Here is a 22365-nt window from a genome sequence, read left to right as displayed (position 1 = left end):
ATATTTTCCATGTACAGAGTATCCTGAGGACTTTCAAGCTCTGGAATATTTGCTTAAAAATTCTGAAACTGTAAAATGTCCTAAGTGATTTATCAACTTTGATGCAAATTGACTTTTATCAAATTACTAGAGGCACGGTGCATGAAAATTCATGCACTGGATGGGGGGTCCCTCATCCCGGCCTCCAGTGGATGAAAATTCATGCACTGGGGGGGGGTCCCTCATCCTGGCTGGCCCCCTCTCACAGTCCAGGAGCTCTCAGGGGCAGGAGGCGACCTGGCGGTCAGGGGAAGGCAATGCCCCATCACACTTCTGCTGCTGCACTGCCTATTAGCGCAAGCCTCAGCCGGCCCTGGTTACCTGAGCCTTGGGTGGCCCTGGGTGGCTGGGCAGCTGCCATCCAAAGGCTTGCCTGTGCCTCGGGCCAGCCCTGGGCAGCTGGGGGGCTGAGGGTGGATCTGGCCGCACCGTGCACCTGCCGCCCTCCCCCCTCTGGCTGGGCTGAAAGGCCTGGGGGACTCGGCAGGGCTGAGGGGACTGGGCACCACCATCTTGTGGCTATGGGCGCTGCCATCTTTGTGGCGGTGTGACAGTCAATTTGCATATTCCCTCTTTATTAGATAGAATTACTCTAAATAGTAGTAATTTTTATGTAAGTATCAGTTATAATGGATTAAGTAATTTATCAATTTCATCTCCATAAAGTTTATATCACTTTGGTTCTCAACTTTCTTTTACATCCCAGACACATAGAATCTAAAAAGGCACAACTATTTTTCTAAAGAATATTTAAATAAGTGTGTAGGATCAAGTTATAAAGCAAACTACTAGCTTTGTATGAGTATATGTTTACCTGGTAATGGGGGACACCATGGGAAAAATTGATGACTTATGAGTGGAAAAACATGAAAATCAATCCAAATTGTGCAACTTAAAAAAAAAAGTGAACATCCCCATTTCCCTACACAGGATAAACAAATATGCACACAAATAACTTTACACAGGAGTAATCACACTGATCAGTTCAAAAGGACATTTTGAAAAGGCTCACCAGAAACCATCCAAGATAGAGCAAACTGTTTAAAGAGTCATACATTTAAGCCCCTTGGCTGCCTCAGAGTTGTTAGTAAGGAACTTGCTACATGTTAGATACATTTGGACAGTATGCTCCTCCCTGGTACCCACAGAGACATCTTCACACATTTCAAATGTAATGACATTGATGCAAACCTTTCTTTATATCACGAGTAAGAATTGATCCCATTCCTGCCTTGGAAAAAGATGTAGAAAATTCCTTAGATTCCGCTTCAGCTACGATTTTGGAGACCAGATGCCACTTTTACTACATTTGGTCATTTAAGCCTGAGCAGGCTGACAAGGCAAAAGTGACGATCACCTCCTTTCCACAGATAAGAAAACTGAGAGTCAAAAATATATCAGAAAAATAGTAACTTGGTAGTCGAGAAATCTTACAGATACTACCTGTAGTTGCTAGAGTAATGCCTCCCCACCCCCCCCAAAAAAAGATATCCACATCCTACTCATTAAAACCTGTGGCAGAGGGGGGTTAAGATGGCAGATGGAATTAAAGTTGCTAATCAACCGACCTTGAAATAGGTAAATTATCCTGGATTAATTAAAATGGGTCCAATGTAATCACAGGGTTCTTAGCAGAAGAAGGGGGAGGCAGGAGGTGGGAGTCAGAGGGAGACTAGAAGATGCGGAGACGCTGGCTTTGAAGACGGAGGAAGACAAGTCAAGGTGAATGGCAGCCTTTAGAGACTGTGAAGGGCCAGATTCTCTTCTAAAACCTCCAGAAAGGAATGCAGCCCTGCCAACACCTTGATTTTAGACGTCATATCTGTGTTGTATTTCTAACCCACTGAACGACCAGAAAATGAGTTTGTGATGTTATATGACCCTAAATTTGTGTTCATTTGTGACAGCAGAAATAGGAAAGTAATGTACCACCATTACCAAGTGACAAGTTTCACATCCCCAAGTGCTCCTGATATGATGCACTGAGGAGGGAGGGCATTCCATCATCACTGTGGCATTCTACCCCAAAACTTACCCCCTCCCCATTATAATCATGAGAAGACATCAGATGAATCCAAATGGAGGAACGCTACTGAAATAGTATTCAAGGGCATGAGAAATAAGAAGCTGCCACCAACCTGAGGACAGTGCAGATAAAGGCACTGTTGTATGTCTGACTGGGTCTTGGAACAGAAAAAGGAAATTAGTGGGAAAACTGATTAAACATGAATAAAGTCTCTAGTCTAGTGAAGAGTACTGGGGCAATGTCAATTTCTGAGTTTTGACAAATGTACCATGCTTATGTTAACATTGGGAAAAGCCGGGTGAAGGGAAATGAAAACTCTGTTCTCTGTAATTATTCTGTAAATAAAACATTATTCCAAAAAAGTTTATTGAAATTATTCATATATGTTATATACTATGTATAGGTACATATATTTCAATCATAAATGTTTATATACCATATGTCATATGGATATGTAGTATATATATCATGTATATTACATATATACCATATATATTATATAAATAACAAACACATGCCTGAGGAGTCAAGAACCCACATCTATTTCTATGTTCTATTTGCCCTTTTCCTCCCCAGTTTATTGCTCAGTCCTTAGTGTCATCATCTGCCCAGACTGACCTCGCCTGACCTATCCATACCATCAATTCAATTAAAGTCAAGATTATCTAGAATAAAGAATAAGGTACATTACTTGCTTAAAATTTCCAAGTGAATGTTTCTTAATCTTGGAAGTTTGTGGATTAAGTAATGTCTTACAACTACTTCTCTTTCTCTCAAATTCAGTTTTTTTCCTGCTTAGTCACATCTGTCCTTATGGAATTCTATTTTAAATCAGGAATAATCTGCCTATAATGGTTTGTGGTGTTGCTATTACCCTCAACCTCTAAGGGTTCTGGAGCAAGTGCTGTTATTAAAACAGCTTATCAGGTCATATAAGGTTAACTGATCATAGTAAGTGATCATAATGATCATATGAGTTATAACTATAATAATTAATATTCATTGAACTTGCCATGGTCTAGGCACTATTCTCAGCCTTTTCCATGTATGTATCTCATTTAATCCACAAAATAACCTCGTGATGTGAGAACAACCATCTTTACTCATTTCCCAAAGAAAAAACTTGAGACAGGGAAGTCAAGCAACTTGTTACATGGGCAATAAGAGGTGGAAGAGACTAAACCGCATCAGTCTGATTCCAGGATTTAGTACCTGACCACAATTGCAAAGCATTTGGATCAAAAGTATGATTCGGTACCATTTTATTTAAAACGATATGAATAGTCAACATTTACTAGGAAATTATCTCATTTAAACCTCACAACCATCCCTATGAGGTATGTACTGTCCCAGATCAGGATCCCTGTCAGATTTTGAGAGATTACTAGTAGAATACAGGAAGTTTATTGGGAAGTATGCCTGGGGGCTGATGCTTATAGGGAAGAGCAAGAAGTGTGACTGGGCAGACAGATGCGGGAGTTGGGCTGCTGTGAAGCCACAACTTGGGTGTCAGCCATTTTCCCAGGGAGCTCAGGAGCTGAGATGGCCCTGAAGAGTTGTACAAATTGGGGCAAATGAGGTCACTGGATGTGGGCTGCCTCTGGGAAGGTGAGGCTTGAGTGAGTGAGGGTAACTTCCAGAAGGGTTTCAGCTCCAACACCCTCAGCGGCTGGAGAATAAATTCAGTCCTGAAGTGTAGGTGGAGTGCTAGGTGTATTATGGGTGATGTGCCAGGTATTAACAGATGAAAAAAGTGGGAAATAAATAAAAATGAGGAATGACTCTGAATCTGCTGGACTCTAGTAGGAGCACTACCAGTGTGCTGTGCTGCCTGGAGGTATGTAAGAATTACTAGGGACCGAAGAAAAGGTTAGCCAGAGTGTGGTGGGAATAATACATCAATACAACTACAGAAGAAGCTACCTAATTCTGTCCAGGAGCTCACAGGGCAAGGTCAAGTGCTCCTTGAGAAGTGACAGAGAAAGCAAGAATAAATACATTTTTATTTTAGTTATGTCACTGGAAAAGGGACCCAGCCCAGAGAGCCTGCCTCAGGCCGGCCTAGAGTGTGTGGGTTCTTGACTTCATGCAGGAAAGATTTCACAAGACGAGTCCAAGTGATTTTGATTGTGTTTATTAAAGCTGGGGACAGTGAAACACAGGGAGAGCTTAGGTAGAAGTATCAGGAGAGAGCCTGGGCAGTGCTCAGCTTTGGCTTCCTAGAAATGTTATAGGAACGTGAGCCAAGACGGGCTGCTGTTAGCTCACTGGGAAGTCAGAGAAAAAGGGGCCTTGGAGACAGGCTCAGGGGTAAACCTAGGACAAGCTGCTGATGACCGCTGCTCCCTTTGTTGCAAGTCTCATGGGGACCCTTAGAGATTAGGAAAAAGTAAAAAGTTCATGCCTGGGAAAAGGCCTGGGTGTGCTCCAAAGACAGTCCCTGCTGACATCCCTTGTCTCTCTGTTGGGCAAGAACCTCAGGGGAGCGTTTCAGCAGAACACTCATCAGTTTTCCAGGTGTGTTTTTAATACGCTGATGCATCAAGATGAGCAGAGAAGTTTGGGATGATTCTCTGGTCAACTTTACCATTTTATTTTTATCTTGGGTCTGTCTGCGTCTAATCAGTCTAATCAAGTTTTTGTTGTTTGTTCCCCTGACTTCACATCCTTGGGTGTGGCTGGCACAAATGGCATTAACTGGGCCTCTGTCCTCTGCCTCCCTGACCAGGTGGTTTAAGATACATATTCTCTGGTTAGGGAGGAGAGGTATAAACCATTTGCTCTCAGGTGCCCTTGGTTAGGGAAGATAAGGCCTTGCAATTTTTTAGCTGTCTATAAGTTGTTCTGATTGTTTGGCCTTGTCTCATTATCTTGTCTCAGTTTCCACTTGCCCAGCAATTTTCCTAGTATCTTACTATCCTGCCTCAGTTATAGCAAATTATCTATTTTTTTTAAAATGAAGATACAATGTATCTTTCTTAAAATAACAAGAAATTAAAATATTTTTAAAGTTTACATTAAAAAATGTGAAAGATTAAAAATGGAAGCTCATTTCAGAAGCATTAGTCGTATAAGAATAGAACTCCCAGGCCAGTAGCCTCCAACTTTCTGGTAGATTAAGCTTTCTTCAACTAGAACTCACATTCGTGTAATTAACTCTGCTCACAGAGGGCAAGGGAATAGAATTCTGTGTGCAAACATTTTTGTGAAAATGGATATGCAATACATCTTTATATATTTACTCTAGCTGAAATGATTTAATAGTCAACTATCATAAATAACCTCAGAATGTGTTTTCCTTTTTTTCTGGTTAATTGAACAGCAATTGAATGAACTGTGAAGCTCTTCCCGCCCCCCACCCCACCCAGAATTACAGAAATTGTCTTATCATGCCTTTGAAAGGCTCTAATTTCCAATACATCAAAGAGTGAATCAAATTCTTCCCATTCCGTATCTAAAAATGTGAGCTACTTGGAAAGATCTGAAGGGAGGGACTTCCAAAAAAAGGTTACCTGGGAGTATGATGAAGAGAATTAATCTCCAACATTTACAGGGAACTCATACAACTTAACAAAAGGAAGATAAACAACCCAATCAAAAAATGAGCAACAGACCCAAATAGACACTTTTCAAAAGAGGACATAAGGAAGGCCAAGAGACATATGAAAACATGCTCAAAGTCACTAATCATCCGAGAGATGCAAATCAAAATGATAAGGCCTGTCAGAATGGCTACCATCAACAAATCAACAAATGACACATGCTGGTGAGGATGCAGAGAAAAAGGAACCCTCATGCACTGCTGATGGGAATGCAGACTGATGCAGCCACTGAGGAGAACAGTATGGAGTTTCCTCAAAAACTAAAAATGGAACTCCCATTTGACCCAGTGATCCCACTTCTAGGAATATACCCCAAGAACCTAGAAACATCTATCAGAAAGGATATATGCACCCCCATGTTCATAGCAGCACAATTTACAATAGCTAAGATTTGGATTAAAATCTTAATCAGATGAGTGGATTAAAAAACAGTGGTACATCTACCCAATGGAATACTACGCTGTGGTAAAAAAAGGAGTTCTTACCATTTGCAACAGCATGGATGGAACTGGAGAGCATTATGCTAAGTAAAATAAGCCAGTCAGAGAAAGATAAATATTACATGATCTCACTCATTTGTGGAACGAACAACATAAACTGATGAACAAAAACAGATCCAGAGACAGAGAAGCATAGATCAGACCATCAAACCTCAGAGGGAAGGCAGGGGAGGGTGGGGGTAAGGTGGAGAGATCAACCAAAGGACTTGTATGCATGCATATGAGCATAACCAATGGACACATACACCAAGGGAGTAAGGGCATAAGCAGGGTGGGGGAGGGCATGGGGGGATAAGGACACATATGTAGTACCTTAATCAATAAAGAAAAAAATAAAATAATAAAAAAACGAAAGAAAAGAGAGAAGTAGAAGGAGGTGGAGGAGAAAATGAAGGGGGAGGTTGAGAAAGAGGAGGCAGAGATGTAGGAGATTGAGAGTACACTGTAGGAACATTAAATAGCTATAAGGTGATAAGAAATAAAGATTTTAGAAACTGTATTCTAGTGTTCTAATTCCTACATCTCTGCAAAGCTGCTAACAAATCCCACTCTCCCAATAGTTATATTTTCATCTTGTCTTTAAATATAAACACGAAAAACTGTCAAATGCCATCTTCTTACCAAAAGCAAGCTATATGTCTATAGTAGAGCATTCCCCAGATTTTCTAGTCCAGTAAACATTGCCTAAAAAGGAATGACTATGGTCTGGCATTAATTCCTAGAAAAATTTATCCTATGACCACTAAATTCTTTTCTAAGGATTCACGAAGTGACTATTTAATAATGCATTTGAGAACTTGACCAGGGGATGATGTCATGCTCGCACAACAATTCTAGTTTGGAATTATCCTACTCTTTGATATTTCCATCTTTGACACCAAGTTGTTAATGACTTCCCATTGGTAAACAATCCCAATGGCAAAGGCCATAACAACTATTTCTGCATGAATTTCTCACTGCTTTGCAATATGAAGATTGTTTTCTTAGTATGAAAAGATATTTTCAAAATAGAACTCCCATCCACATAAAACACCGGGTGCTTGCAAGTCAGGGGATTAAGTCCTGCTGCTTTCTTTTTGTCACCCATGGATTTTACAGACTTTCCAATGGAGTGCTACCCCTATTGCACAAATGTAATGAATGTACTCATTCAACAAATGGTTACTGAGAAAAAGTTCTTACTGGATTACTACGTACTAAACATTGAGCTGAACACTGAGGAGACAGAAAAGGCAAAATCTGAGCCAACAGAGTTTACTTACTTACTTACTTACTTAATTTATTTATTTATTTATTTATTTATGGCCATCACCAAAACAAATTTTAATTAATTGAAAGAAGTTTTCTAAGAAATTGTAAATCAATAGGTTAGAACCAAAGTATGATGTTCATTATTAACAGTAACACAAAGGATCACATATTCCACTACAGGACTTCTCAGAGCCTTGAATATGCATTGTGAACTGGCCAGATTTACATGGCTAGGGGTTCCCCTTTTCCCCTTGAGAACTCTATTATCACTGAGCTACTCAAAGGGAATTCTAAGGCAAGCAATGAATAAGCTCAAGAGTATACAATGCAGACCATATGCACAAGAGAACCAACATAAGGATCTTACAGGAGAAAGAAATTTATTTTTATAATAATGTGAGTAGCTTCAGAATATATTCTATATATATGTACACTGATTCCCAAATTTAAGAATTCTATATACAAAACTGAATGGAGACTTTTCGCATCACTCAGATTTTTTCTTTTAGTCAATTATTTTAAACTCTTCAAATAAAACCCAATGCTATTCTCTAAACAGGGATTCTCAAACTCTAGTCTAGAGAACACTTATATAGAAACTCTTAGAATGTTCATTAAAAATTGTACATTTCTTTATTTAATGTATTTTTATTTACTTCAGAGAGGAAGGCAGAGGGAGAAAGAGATAGAAACATCAATGATGAGAGAGAATCACTGATCGGCGGCCTCTTGCATGCCCCCTATTGATAAAGTCTGCAACCCCACATGTGCCCCGACGGGAATCGAACTGTGATCTCCTGATTCATAAGTCCATGCTCAACCACTGAGCCACGCTGTGCACGCAAAAAAATTGTAAAGTTCTTAACCTTCAATCAGAATCTCTGGTAGTGATATCCATAAAACTGCATATTTTAAACAATTCTTCTAGTGATTCATATGTACAACAAAATAGGAGAGGCACTGAACTAGAGTCCAATCTGTCCTACACTTGTTCCCTTATTTTAAGAAACATCTTATAGTGCATTATTTTGAATTTCCCGGGCAGCGAGATAAAATGGCACGAGAACTAATAGGAATCCACAGGTGACTGAGAAGCGCTATTGTGTCAAGTGTGGTAACCTTATTAAAATTCAAACCTTGTAATGGGGGGATGGGGGGGTAAGCAATAACAAAGATGGCTAGTTTGGGATTAATTTCCATCTCATTATTGCAAATTGGAAACGCTAAGAAGTCAGACAGAGGAAGGAAGATAATGAGCTTGAACATAATGAGATAATATATTTCTAAGCATCTTTAATATTTATTCCTTAAGAAGTTAAAAATTAGTTTCTGGAATGCAAGAAGATTCTGGGAAAATGGCACCCTGAAATTAAATTCCTGGGCCCCTTGTCCTTCCCTCAGCTCCACGTTAAAGAGACTTAACAAATAAGTTAATCTGGATGATAAAAGCACAGTTAGGTATTTCACTGTTGATAATGTCCCAGGACCGTGGTCGGCAAACTGCGGCTCGCGAGCCACATGTGGCTCTTTGGCCCCTTGAGTGTGGCTCTTCTACAAAATACCAGGGCCTGGGCGAGTCTATTTTGAAGAAGTGGCATTAGAAGAAGTTTAAGTTTAAAAAATGTGGCTCTCAAAAGAAATTTCAATTGTTGTACTGTTGATATTTGGCTCTGTTGACTAATGAGTTTGCCGACCACTGTCCCAGGAGAACCAATGTTATCAACAAATTTAGGGTTAAGCTACTGAGAGGTTAGGTGGCAGACGCTGGTAGACTCTGTTTTCAGGGTAGGGAAGCAGATAGCTACTCTTTGGTTTCTTTTGAGGGTGGCCCATTTAATCCATTAAAATAACCCTAGAAGACGGTATACGCTTAAACTGAGTCATCTGTGGCCCATTGAGCAAAACGAGCCATTTCTCTTTTGCTTGGTGCTAAACAGACCTCAACCAAGAAGAACATCTCCCTGTTTCGCAGGAAAATACTCACAGTTTTCCGCCTCCCCACCTGCAGAGGGTTCTCAGGATTGCCACAAACAAAGAAGTCAGCAGATCTGTCTGTTTCGTGCTGAGGTATCTTATACCTGGGGGCGGGAAGTGAAAATTACAAATCACCAATGTAAACACCATAAAGACATTGACTATACGAAGAAAAGTGAAGTTACCCAATAGAAAACATAGTCAAAGGATGTGAAAAAAAAAAAAAAATACAGAAACACCCACTTAATAAAACCTCTAGCATATGCATACAAGAAGACATGTACTGAAATATGCATTTCATTATTACCCAAAAATGGAAGCAACCAATTTTAAAAATTATTGTTTATTCATGTAGTTAATATGGAATGAAACTGAATTAAATAGAAACATGAATCAATATGGATAAATCTCAAAAACCTAATATTACATGAGAAAAAGCAAAGACATGGATTATAAATGCACTATGATGCTATGTTCACAATTTTATAAACCATATAATACCATACACGGTGGGGCAAAAGTAGGCTTACAGTTGTTCATATGGAAAATACAATAATTAATAATAATACAAGAATAAACTGTTTTTGCATAGTCTCAAGTGTAAAACCACATTGGCCCCACTTTATACTTATGCATTTATATAGAGAGACAAAATCTTCATAGAAATAACAAACTGAGTATTATGAGTATCTCTGAAAAAGGAGACAAGAAAATATGACCAGAGAACTTAGTGATGTCAGAGACTCACTATTGAAGCTCTAATGTTTTATTTTTACAAAACAAACCATACTAGGGGGTAAGGGAAAGAAAATAAAGAAAAATTACGATTTCAGTAATGTGTTCAAAGATGTTTTTTATATAAATTTTTTCTATATGCCTAAAATGTATTATTTCATTCAAGGAGGATATAGGAGACCTCAGCTTAGCAGAGTAACAACTAAAACTTTCAATTAGGAAGAAACTCACCAAATCTCAATTTTGATAAATGAAAAAGTCGCATCTAGATCAGCTAATGAAATAACTGTACTCTACGGCTAAAGACCAAATTTTACAAGCTTTGAGAGAGAAAGAATACACTAAAGCATAGACTAGAAACAGATTTCTAAACAACTTCGGACAGCAAAATATATTATATTTTATAATCTGTTTTGAGGAAAAGAAGAATTGATTTCAAAATTCTACTCTTGGCAAAGATAAAATTATCTGAAAGCCAACGCACTTCTGGTTTCCTGTTCCACAAATACAGAGCTGGGAAGATGCCAGTCTGTCCTAATAATAAGTGAAAAGCTGAACAAGCTGAAAAAAAGCAACAACCTTGCTTGGGTGCGTCAGAGGGGAGGTCCCATGGCAAACGTCAGCCCCAAGACTGGAGAGGAGAAAGGAGTCCTGGGCGTCCTGGCTCCCGCAGCAGAGAGATGCACCCGCGGAAAGCGCCCCAAGAACCCCAGCAGGCGGGGAAGCGGGGGCAAGGACACTGAGTTAAAAACTCTGGGGGCACACCTTCCGAGGGGGCCCCACAATATTGTGAAATGTACCTCCAGCAGCTGACCGGAGTCCCACAGCAGAGAGCGGAGAAAACGCTCCTCCAGCGCCGGCCAGGGAGGGGGGAAGAAACCCCCTTAAGTAGGCTGTTCTCTTAACAAGGCCTGAGCACAGGGGAAACCAGTTAACGGGAGCCTGACGTGCGGGTACAGGCAGAGCCTGCGTGCGCTGGGGACGAGCACCAACCCAGCCCTGAGCCTTCCAGGTGGGAGAAGGAAAACGCCCGGCTCCAGACTTCTCTAGCTGAGGAAAATGGAAAAAGGAAAAAAGCTGAGAAACACTGATGATGTTCACAGCTGAGGTACGGGGGCTCATACCTGCCTTGGCTGGTTTGGCTCAGTGGATAGAGCATTGGCCTGCAGACTGGAGGGTCCCTGGTTCAACTCCGGTCAAGGCCACATATTTCTCTCTCTCTCCCTCTCTCTCTCTCTCTTTCTCTCAAAGAAAAAAAAAATCAATGGAAAAATATTCTCTGGTGAGGATTATATTAAAAAAAAAAAGAGTGATACCTAATGATATGACTAGATATGGGTAAACAAAATTCAGTAACAGTGATATATATGTACACATATATACTCAAACTTATATGGTTGGAAATTAAAAGTATTAAGTAATGATTCTCAAAATGTAAAATTACTAAATTCAGAAATAAATATTCCAAACTACTAAAATTCAGGAACCGGGGCAGTAAATGCATTGCAAACAACTTCATTTGTAGAGATTTGGGGACTCTGTCATGTGAGCTGTTCTGTACAGGTTTAGTAATTATTCAATGTTGCTCTGATGGTAGATATACAGGGTGAGGCAAAAGTAGGCTTACAGTTAACCATATGGAAAATAATACAATAATTAATGAATAATAATGCAAGAACAAACTCGTGTTTCACAGACTCACAACTGTAAACCTACTTTTGCCCCAACCTGTATGTTTGGATAGGTGGTTACAATGGGAATGTCAGCAGTAAAAGAATGAGAAATGCAATCGTATTTCCAATTTAAAGTAGACAGCAAAAGAGAAAGAGAACGAAACTTAACATAAGAAAAACACTTTAGAACTGGGCAAAAAGTAAAGCAAAACACAGTCAATAATTGACAAATAATATATCGAAAATAGTATTAAGCACAATACATAACAGATTGAATATATATGAAGGCAAATTGTATCAGATTGAATAAAATAAGGAACTCTAGCGACATGCCATTTGTAAGTGATTTGTGGAAAACCAAATTGTCAAAAACCATTTGAAAACAAAAAAATGAGCAAATCATAGAATTACAAACAAAAAGAGGCAGAGTGATTGTTAACATCAGGTAGTATGCAATTCAGGGGAAAGGAAGGAAAGGGGATTAATCAGACCTAAAGGTTACTGCACACTTGCTATTTAAATTGAATAACATGGCCCAGCTGGCATCACTCAGTGGTTGAGCGTCCACCTATGAACCAGGGTCGATTCTGGTCAAGGCACACGCATGGGTTGCAGCCTTGATCCCCTGTAGCGGGCATGCAGGAGACAGCCGATCAATGATTCTCTCTCAGCATTGATGTTTGTTTCTCTCTCTCCTTCTCCTTCCTCTCTGAAATCAGTAAAAATATATTTTTTAAAAAGATAAATTGAAGAACATAAAATTGTCATTTTACGTAAAAAATAGTCATATATTTGCAACATCAAAAGTGTCAAAATATATAACTATTAAAAGTCTTTACAAAGTAAATCAAACACATGACTACATTATAATTCTAGTAAAGCAAAGATTACTCAACAGTGGGAAATGTTTGACATTATAAGAAAAGACAAAAGAAATTTGTAAAATTATATTAATAGATGCCAAAACACATTTACTAAAATTCATCAACCATTTATAACAAAACTTTTAAGAAAGGCAGAACTGGAGGGGGGGGGGGGGACACTAAGCTACAGAAAATATTTATACAATTTAATATCAAATATTTGTTAAACTATGAAATAATAAAGGCAGACCAAAGGAAAGTAGAAATACATGAGATTACCACTATCACTATATTGATTCTAATTTCTTTAACTAAATAAAATAGGAACAATTTTTTAAAAACAGCATAAATATACAAAATTGAGAAAAAACAATATTTTTATTTCCTGGTTTCATGATTGGTTTTGGAAAAGAAAATCAAAAAGTTTCTTCTGAAAATTTAAAAACTTAATAAGAGAGAATTGCACTGAAGCTGAATAAATTTGCAAAGGGCAATAGTTTTTTCTTTGTAAGTTTACCGGATAGTTAAAAACAGAAAGAGGGCTTTGGGTAGTATGGACATTTTAATGATGTTGATTCTACTAATCCATAAACACGGTATATTCTTCCACTTGTGTATATCTTCCTCTATTTCTTTTTCAATATTCTGTAGTTTCCTGAGTTCAAGTCTTTTGCCTCCTTACCAAGGGCTGGCGAGGATGTGGAGAAAAGGGAATGCTAGTACACTGCTGGTGGGAATGCAGACTGGTGCAGCCATTATGGAAAACAGTATGGAGTTTCCTCAAAAAATTAAATAAGGAACTGCCATTTGACCCAGTGATCCCACTTCTAGGACTATATCCTAAGAAACCCTAAATACTAATCATAAAGAATATATGCACCTCTATATTCACAGCAGCACAAGATGTGGAAACAATCCAAGCGCTCATCAGTAGATCAGTGAATAAAAAAGCTGTGGTACCAATGAATGTATATACTTATATGAATAGCCCATGGACACAGCAATAGGTTGGTGAAGACCTGGTGGGGGGGTGTAAGGGCTGGTAAGAGGGGGAGAAAGGGGGAGAAAACAGGAGATATCTGTAACACTATCAACAATAAAAATATATTTAAAAAAGGCTGTGGTACATTTATATCATGGAATACTATGCAACAGTAAAAAAGAAGGATCTCTTACCCTTTGAGACAGCATGGAAGGACCTGGAGAATATTATGCTAAGTGAAATAAGGCAGTCAGAGAAAGACAAGTATCACATGATCCCACTCATGTGGAATCTAATGAACAAAATAAATTGTAAAATAGATCCAGAGACACTGAAGCATGGGTCAGACTGTCCATTCTCAGAGGGAAGGCAGGGTGGGTGGGTTGGTGGGAGGAGATCAGCCAACCCAGATATGCATACCCCATGGACACAGAAAGTAGGGTGGAGAAGGCCTTGGGTGGGGGTGGGGCAGGCTAGAAAAGGTCAATGGGGAAAAAAGGGACATCTGTAATACTTTCAATGATAAAGGTTTTAAAAAATAAAAAGAGGGAGGAAATCACAATGTCAATTGCTGACTACCAACTTGTTGAGACCAAATATCAAGCAAATATTAAAGTCACCTTAACGTAGAGGTTACTTCTAATTCTATTAACCTGTGGCTGTTAATGGTTTTCTATCTCACAATCAAAATTGTAAATGATAGGTACAATACATATAGAAACTTCTATAATATTTCATTAAAAATTGGGTGGGAACATGCAAAATAATTAAAATATGTTCTTTTCTAATTATTTCACAAATTTAATGCAGTTCTAATGAAAATTCTTAGAGAATTTGGTGGGGAGAATATATAAAAATTGATTTTAAGTTTCTTATAAGTAAGTATGTCAGTAAAAGTTGCTTTTAAAGTGTTAAAAAAAACAAATGAGGAGCTATTAACTCTACATATAGTTAAGATTATTCTAACTCTATTCAAAGCTGCATGAAATTGACCCAAGAATAAATAGCTAAATTAGTAAATGAACTAGAGAGTCTAGAAATAGATTTAATTGTACTTGGGAGGTTAATAAGTTCTAAATGTGGCATTTTAAATGAATAAGAAAAAGATCTTTAATTTGCTATATTGTTCTTGTGCAGTAGCAATCCACCCCAATATAAACCAAATAGATCACTTCTTCACAACATGCAGTAACATATTCTAGATGAAATAAAGTTGTAGGTGCTCCCCCCAAAAACACTTCATTTAAAAATAAAGAAATTTAAGAAAATATTCTTGTAAACTGTTACCAGGCCAGAAACTCAAAACTAGAAAAGGAAATAATTACATATTTGACAACTTTTTTTAAAAAAAATTATTTAAAAAGATATAATTATTAAAAGAGAGACTGGGAGAAAATTATGGCAACATGTGAAAACAAAAAAAACCTTAATCTTCATAATAAGATGAAGAGAAGACAAACCAACAGAAAAATAAACACAGGGTATGAGCAGACATTTTTAGAAGAAAAATGGCAAATGGCCAATAAATCTGAAAGAACATTTACTATAGTCATCAGGGAATTCAGTGAGATACCATTTTGCACACATCAAATTTGTAGACACAGAAAGAAAACACTCAACAGACCACATGTGAAAGTAGGCACTCCTTCTGTGGGTAAGATTCTAAACCTCCACAAGTTTTTGAAATCTACTAAGTTAAAAAGACACACACTTTGAACAAGCAAATCTCCTTTTGAGGATTTATCACACAGGTATAAATGTACAAGTTTATAAGTGATTTTCAGTTGTATTTAGAGTAATGCTATATATTTACAGTATGTTTTTATGTATTCCATATCCCTTCCCAGTTGAAAAAAAAAATAGAGACACAAACAGGACAGTCATCAAATGGTGAACAGCTGACCACATTCTGGTACATTTTAAAGACCATCAGAAGGCTATTAAAGGGGAGGAAACTATCTCTACTATCTTAGGGTCTCTGACCAGCCCCAAGATTTAAACTGACTTAACACAGAAAAACAGGAGAAAAGCATACCATTTTTAAAAATTTGAACATGTACATGGGAGCCTTCACAAAATAAGGAAGACCCAAAGATGTGACCAGTACAGGACGGTTTATACCTTTTAGATATAGAAAAATAAATTTGGGAATTGACAAGACTAAGGGGTTTGGGCTAGGGGTAGTAAATGGACTATAAATATTAGTTTAACAAAATTTGCTTGTACAAATATCTTGGCCCCACATTCCTCATCTCTGGTGATAAGACTAACTCCCTTCCTCCTGAATTGGAGAGGGTACCTTTCACATGAAAGTTTTACCTTCTGCGTTCAGGAAGAAAAACACAGCACTTTCATAATAACTGCTTTCACGTTGGTTATTTATTAATTCTAAATAACCAATATGTCAAAATGGCTTAAATTGGGTGACAGATTTTGGGTTCTTTCATTACTTATAAAAAAATTACTTAGGTTCATATGAATTGATAAGTAGCTATATTTGGATTTACATGGAAAAAGGTCACAGTATAATTTTTACCCCATGATTACATTGAAAGTAAAAGGGAAGAAACAAATATATTTGAATATTTGTTTGTGAAAGTTCATTTAAGCTTAAATCAAAATGTGAAAAAGCTCACACAGCAGTATCATTGTTTTCCTAGGATATGGCAGGGGTATCAAAGAGAATTGAGGCAAAGGGAGTTTCTTGGGTTTTTCCTTCTAATACATCCTCTGTGTAGGTATCCAAGGTGATTGTTCTACTGACTAATCTGCCTTTATGCATAACCAGAGGCCTGGTGCATGGATTTGTGCACCAGTGGGTTCCCTCGGCCTGGCCTGCAGGGATCAGGCCAAAACCAGCTCTCTGACATCCTCTGAGGGTTCCTGGATTGAGGGAGGGTGTAGGCCAGGCCAAGGGACCCAGCAGTACAAGATCGGGGCTGGGGAGGGACCACGGGAGTGCTCCAGGGCATGTCCGGCCCTTCTCGCCCAGTCCAGATTGGCCAGACCCCAGCGGCATGCTAACCTACCAGTCGGGGCATCTGTCCCCTGGTGGTCAGTGTGCACCATAGTGACTGGTCCAATGGTCAAACAAATTGTCAGACACAGCATATTAGGCTTTTATTATATAGGATTCTTTTTACCTCCATATTCCTGCTTACATGTAATGCTTCCCTCTTTCCTATCCACCTACAGAAATGCAGTTTATTCACAAGGACTGGCTCAAATTTCTCTCTCACTTAAAGCTTGTTCTGACTAAGTCAGAATATATTTCCTCCCGTTAGCAAATTATTGTTCTGTTTCTGCATCATCAATGTCAGTTTTGTCTCTTGATCAGGATGCAAGTTGCCAGGGATCAGGCCCTGTTTTCTTTCTTTTGTGTCTCTCTAAACACATAGCACATGTACAGTGTCTTAAGAAGCATCTTGAATCAATTGAATGATGTAAGCCATGACAGTTTATATGACAGATCAATGTAAAAAAATTTATAACCAAAAATAAACATATCTTTTTATTTTTAATAATTTGTGCAATATTGCAAAACAGCCCAATCCTATCTAATAATAGACAAATATGCAAATTGACCACACCTCCAACACACCCACAAGCCACGCCCACAAACCACACCCACCATCCAATCAGAGCGAGTATGCAAATTAACCCAAACCACGATGGTTACAGCCACAGAGAGCAAGGTTTCCTAGGTAACAGAGGAAGCCAAGCTTTCTGCCTGCCCTTGCCAGCCTAAGCCTCCACTCAAGCTACAAAGTTTCAATTATAGAAGGTAAACAAATTCAAACAAATGGTGGCAGAATGGAGCTTGAGAGAGCAGGCCAGGGTTGCCGCCGGCAACAGGGTAAGCAAAGCTTTCCGCACACCCTGGCCGAGCTCACCCGCTTAAGGCAACAAAGTTTCAATTATAACCCCAACACAAATGGCTGCCGGCCTCGGAGGGAGCCCCAGGCTTGGCTTGGCTCTGCTCTAGGCTACAAAATTTCAATTGTAGAAGGAAAATAAATTCCAGATACCAGGACCTCCGCTTGGGTTACCAGGGGGCATGGCCGGCCTGTAAACCACCACAGGCCCCTCGCTCAGGCCGCCCCACACCCCAAGGGAAACCCCACCTGATCCGGGACACCCTTCAGGGCAAATCAGCTGGCCCCCACCCCTGTACCAGGCCTCTAGCCTATCTAATAAAAGAGTAATATGCAGATTGATCATCACTGCAACACACAATATAGCTGCCCCCATGTGGTCAAAGATCCTGCCCCCATGTGGACACAAGATGGCCACCACAGATGGCCAGCAGGAGAGGGCAGTTGGGAGGCACCCAGCCTGCAAGGGAGGGCAGTTGAGAGGGACCAGGCCTGCAAGGGAGGGCAGTTGGAGGTGATCAACCCTGCAGGAGAGGGCAGTTAGGAGTGACCAGGCCAGCAGAGGAGGGAAGTTGGGGGCAAACAGGCTGGCAGTGGAGTGGTTAGGGGGTGATCAGGCTGGCAGGCAGAAGTGGTTAGGGGCAATCAGGAAGGCAGGCAGGCAAGCAGTTGGGAGCCAGCAGTCCTGGATTGTGAGAGGGATGTCCGACTGCCCGTTTAGGCCTGATCCCACTGGCCTAAATGGGCAGTCGGTCATCCCTCGAGGGGTCCCAGATTGGAGAGGGTACAGGCTGGGCTGAGGGACAACCCCCCTCTGTGCACGAATTTCATGCACCGGGCCTCTAGTTTTAAATAAAAAGCAATAGACCATTATTTACCCAATACATTTGAAAGTATCACAGTAAAATGGATTATTATATATTTAAATCATATTTTCTGCCCCAGAGGTATTAGTTCAAACTGTCTAAAATTCAAGTGTTCCAAGAAGGCTCTTCCTATATATTTGAAGACATCTAACAACTAGCCATTGTATTTCAATTGTAATAAATAATACACGATGGGGAAAGCAGGAATTCAAGAAATGCCATGGAAGAAAGAAAACAAGGGAAATTTTCCATTAAGAGACTCTATGCTAAATGTTTCTTATATTTTAGATATTCCCAGGAGTACTAGAGGGAGGAATTAGCCATCAGCAATGTTCCATGAACGTGATGACCTGGGACATTCATATCAGCGCATATTGACATGAATGTTATATAACAGTTCTGAAAAATTTTCCAGATGGATTTATGTATTTGAGAACAGATGTTTCTTCTTATTAATTTTTTTCTTGTCAGCATTGAAAAACTGACTTTGAAATTTTAGATCAATTTATAGATTTCCCATAATGTTGATTCACTTTCTATAATGTTCTATTTGAAGTAAAAATAATCTTTATTTTTATGACAATGGAAAAAAATCATTTTGGAATATAAAATGGGATAGTCAGTATAATAAGGAAGATAGTTAAGCATTACATTTTTCTTAGGGACAATCTGTTTTGTTAGATTTCTTAGAGAAAAAGGAAAAGAGTCAATTAGTAAAAATTAAACTGTAAAACCAGTGCTAATTTAAAACTCTTTTCGATTGCAAAAGAACTGAAAAATTTAAATAAATATATAAAAGTAATTATTCCTTTTTTTTTTCCCAAAAAAAATTGTTTTTGGCTCTAGCCAGGGTGCTCAGTTGGTTGGACCATTGTCCCGTGCACCAAAAGGTTATAAGCTTGATTCTCAGGGAACACACCTAGGTTGTGGATTTGATCCCTATTGCAGAGCATAAGGAAAACATAACCAACCAATGTTTCTCTCTCCCCTGCTCTCTCTCTAAAATCAATTTTTAAAAAGTAATATAAGCCATAGGTGAGAGTAAAAAAATTGTTTATTTTTTCATCAAGTTTCTAGAACTCTTCTAATTTAGCTATGCTTAAATTATTTTTATTTATTTATTTTTTAAAAAATATATATTTTTATTGATTTTTTACAGAGAGGAAGGGAAAGGGATAGAGAGCTAGAAACATCGATGAGAGAGAAACATCAACCAGCTGCCTCCTGCACGCCCCGTACCGGGGATGTGCCCGCAACCAATGTACATGCCCTCGACCGGAATCGAACCTGGGACCTTCCAGTCCGCAGACCGACGCTCTATCCACTGAGCCAAACCGGTTTCGGCTATGCTTAAATTATTTTTAGAATCATGTTTCATGACCGTGCCTCTAAACTTAGGTTTAATGGTTCAAATATGGTGATTATTACAACTAATAATTTTTTAATAAATAAAATACTTTAAAACAAAATCTAGTGCAAAAGAAAAAAAGGAAATGATGTAGAAAATCAATGCAAATGAAATTGTACCACAAAGTACAAAACATGGATAGACAAGTCCATAGTTTTACTGGTTCTAAGAGTATATATATTAGAGGCCCAATGCATGAAATTCGTGCAAGAGTAGGCCTTCCTTCCTAACTGGTTTGGCTCAGTGGATAGAATGTCGTCCTGTGGACTAAAAGGTCTTAGGTTTGATTCCGGTCAAGGGCACATCCCCAGTAGAAGGTGTGCAGGAAGCAGCTGATTGATGTTTCTCTCACATCAATGTTTCTAACTGTCTATTCCTCTCTCTTCCTCTCTGTAAAAAGTCAATAAAAAATATTTTTTTTTAAAAAAAGAGTAGGCCTTCCTTCTCCTGGCTGCCAGCACCGGCTTCCCTGGGACCCAGGAACCAGGCTTCCCTTGCAGCCCCAGCTTCCTTTGGAAGGTCGTCTGGAAGGACATTTGGTCTAATTAGCATATTATGCTTTATATATATATATATATATATACCAACACAAGTGAGTATTTTACTTAAGTAAGGGTTTTCCTCATAAAGTAATAGATGTAACAACACAAATAGCTCAACCTGTAGTAAATAAGTTTTGTTCCTTTTCTACAATAGACCTTCTCCTTCTTTACTTAGTATCCTGTTAATTAAAACTTAGGTTTGACACTTTCTGTGGCTTATCTTTAAATATAAAATTCTATGACTACATTCACTGTTTTACTCCCAAAAGGAGAAATCAATTTTGTTGATTATTCCTCATTTTACATAAGACAAATACCCATTATAACCATCAATCACTTATTGCTTATATATTTTTAAAAATATACATTTTTTTTATTTTAGAGAGGGAGAGAGAAGGAGAGAGAGATAGAAACATTAATGATGAGAAAGAATCATTGACTGGCTGCCTCTGGCATGCCCCACCCCGTGGATTGGGGATCTAGCCCACAACCCCGGCATGTGCTCTGATTGGGAATCAAATCGTGACCTCCTGGTTCATAGGTCGATGCTCAAACACTGAGCCATGCCAGTGGGGAAAGGATATTTTTAAGATTTTCATTCATTTAATGATCACTCAAATCACATTTTAGTTAAGAATTGTTAAAAGTTAAAGATAAATCAATTATAGCTTTTAGAATTTTTATAATAAATATCATTAATTTTCCTTAATACTTCTATTTTTCTATTTATATTTTTTTTCTTTTAGCAATATATATTTAATTATGCAAAAGTAGTTCCAAATGATACCAGGAAGGTGGAAATCTATGCCAGTTCTAACCACCATTTAATATTTAAAATCCAGGAATTCATGAGACTATTTTTTTCCTGACTAAACAGCTTCCACGTTTGGCTGCTGATTGATCGCAATGTAAGCGAGAGCAGAGAGTAAAGATCAATTATCACACTGTGGTACCCATAACATAAGGATAACTGCAATTAGGAGCCTTAAAACCCAGATTCAGTCATCGTATGTTTTCTTTCTCTTCAATGACTAAGGACAAAATCTTTCTACTCAAACCATGTTTAATTAGCCTAAAAAAGTGACTTACATGAGGCGAGGCATATAGGCTTTATAATCTAAAACTTACTTAATTTTATTGCTAAGTTCCTTGATCCTTTAGAAATGTTAGTTCTCTTTTCAATGGCATAATCAAACCCATAACCAACCTTGGAGATATATTAGAGAGAAGTTATTTCTCAAATAAATTGTTCTTACTATGTACTAGATTGTGATCTCTGATAACTATTCCCTCAATCAAAGACCAGTAATTCAACCTAGTGAGTAATTATACTATTAAAATAAACTTTACCAGGGGAACCCTAAAGGGTGGCACAGGAACTCTAATTTACCGAAAAGAAAAAATATACAGTAGGTCCTCGGGTTAAGTCGGAGATCATTCCTACGGCAACGTAACAGGTTTTCGCCATAAGTCAGAACCCACCTACAGAAGCAACTACGTCACTCACATGGAGCACATACACAGCAGTAATGAAGTGAAACAGTAAAAAAAATTAAAAGAAATATAGCAATTCCTGACCTTTACTTGTGGTAAATAAATAATAAAGAACATAAAGCACATATGTACATACGTCAAAATGACGGAACTTTTTTTTTTTATAAATAAATGGGAGATGGCGACATAACCAGGAAACGACTTACATGAAGTCTGATGTAACCCAAGGACTGCCTGTATAATGTTCCTGTCACAGCTCTTTATTTATTACTTTAGAAAATATCCTTACTGAAATGTATTTCTTTATATTAAGACTAGAGGCCCAGTGTATGAAATTCGTGCAAGGGCCTTGGCCCCGGCCTCCACCACGGCTATCGGGCCTCTGCCACTTCTGCCTTGGGCCCCACCCACTGCTGTTTTGTTCAGAAGGAAGGACGTCTGGAAGGATGCCCGGTCTAATTAGCATATTACCCTTTTATTATTATAGAAAGGTCTAACTCAAATTCTCACCTTTACGTATAGAGAAACACAGAGA

The sequence above is a fragment of the Eptesicus fuscus genome, chromosome 14 (genome assembly GCF_027574615.1).
Source record: "Eptesicus fuscus isolate TK198812 chromosome 14, DD_ASM_mEF_20220401, whole genome shotgun sequence".
NCBI classification, from domain to species: domain Eukaryota; kingdom Metazoa; phylum Chordata; class Mammalia; order Chiroptera; family Vespertilionidae; genus Eptesicus; species Eptesicus fuscus.
This window is presented reverse-complemented; position numbering follows the sequence as displayed.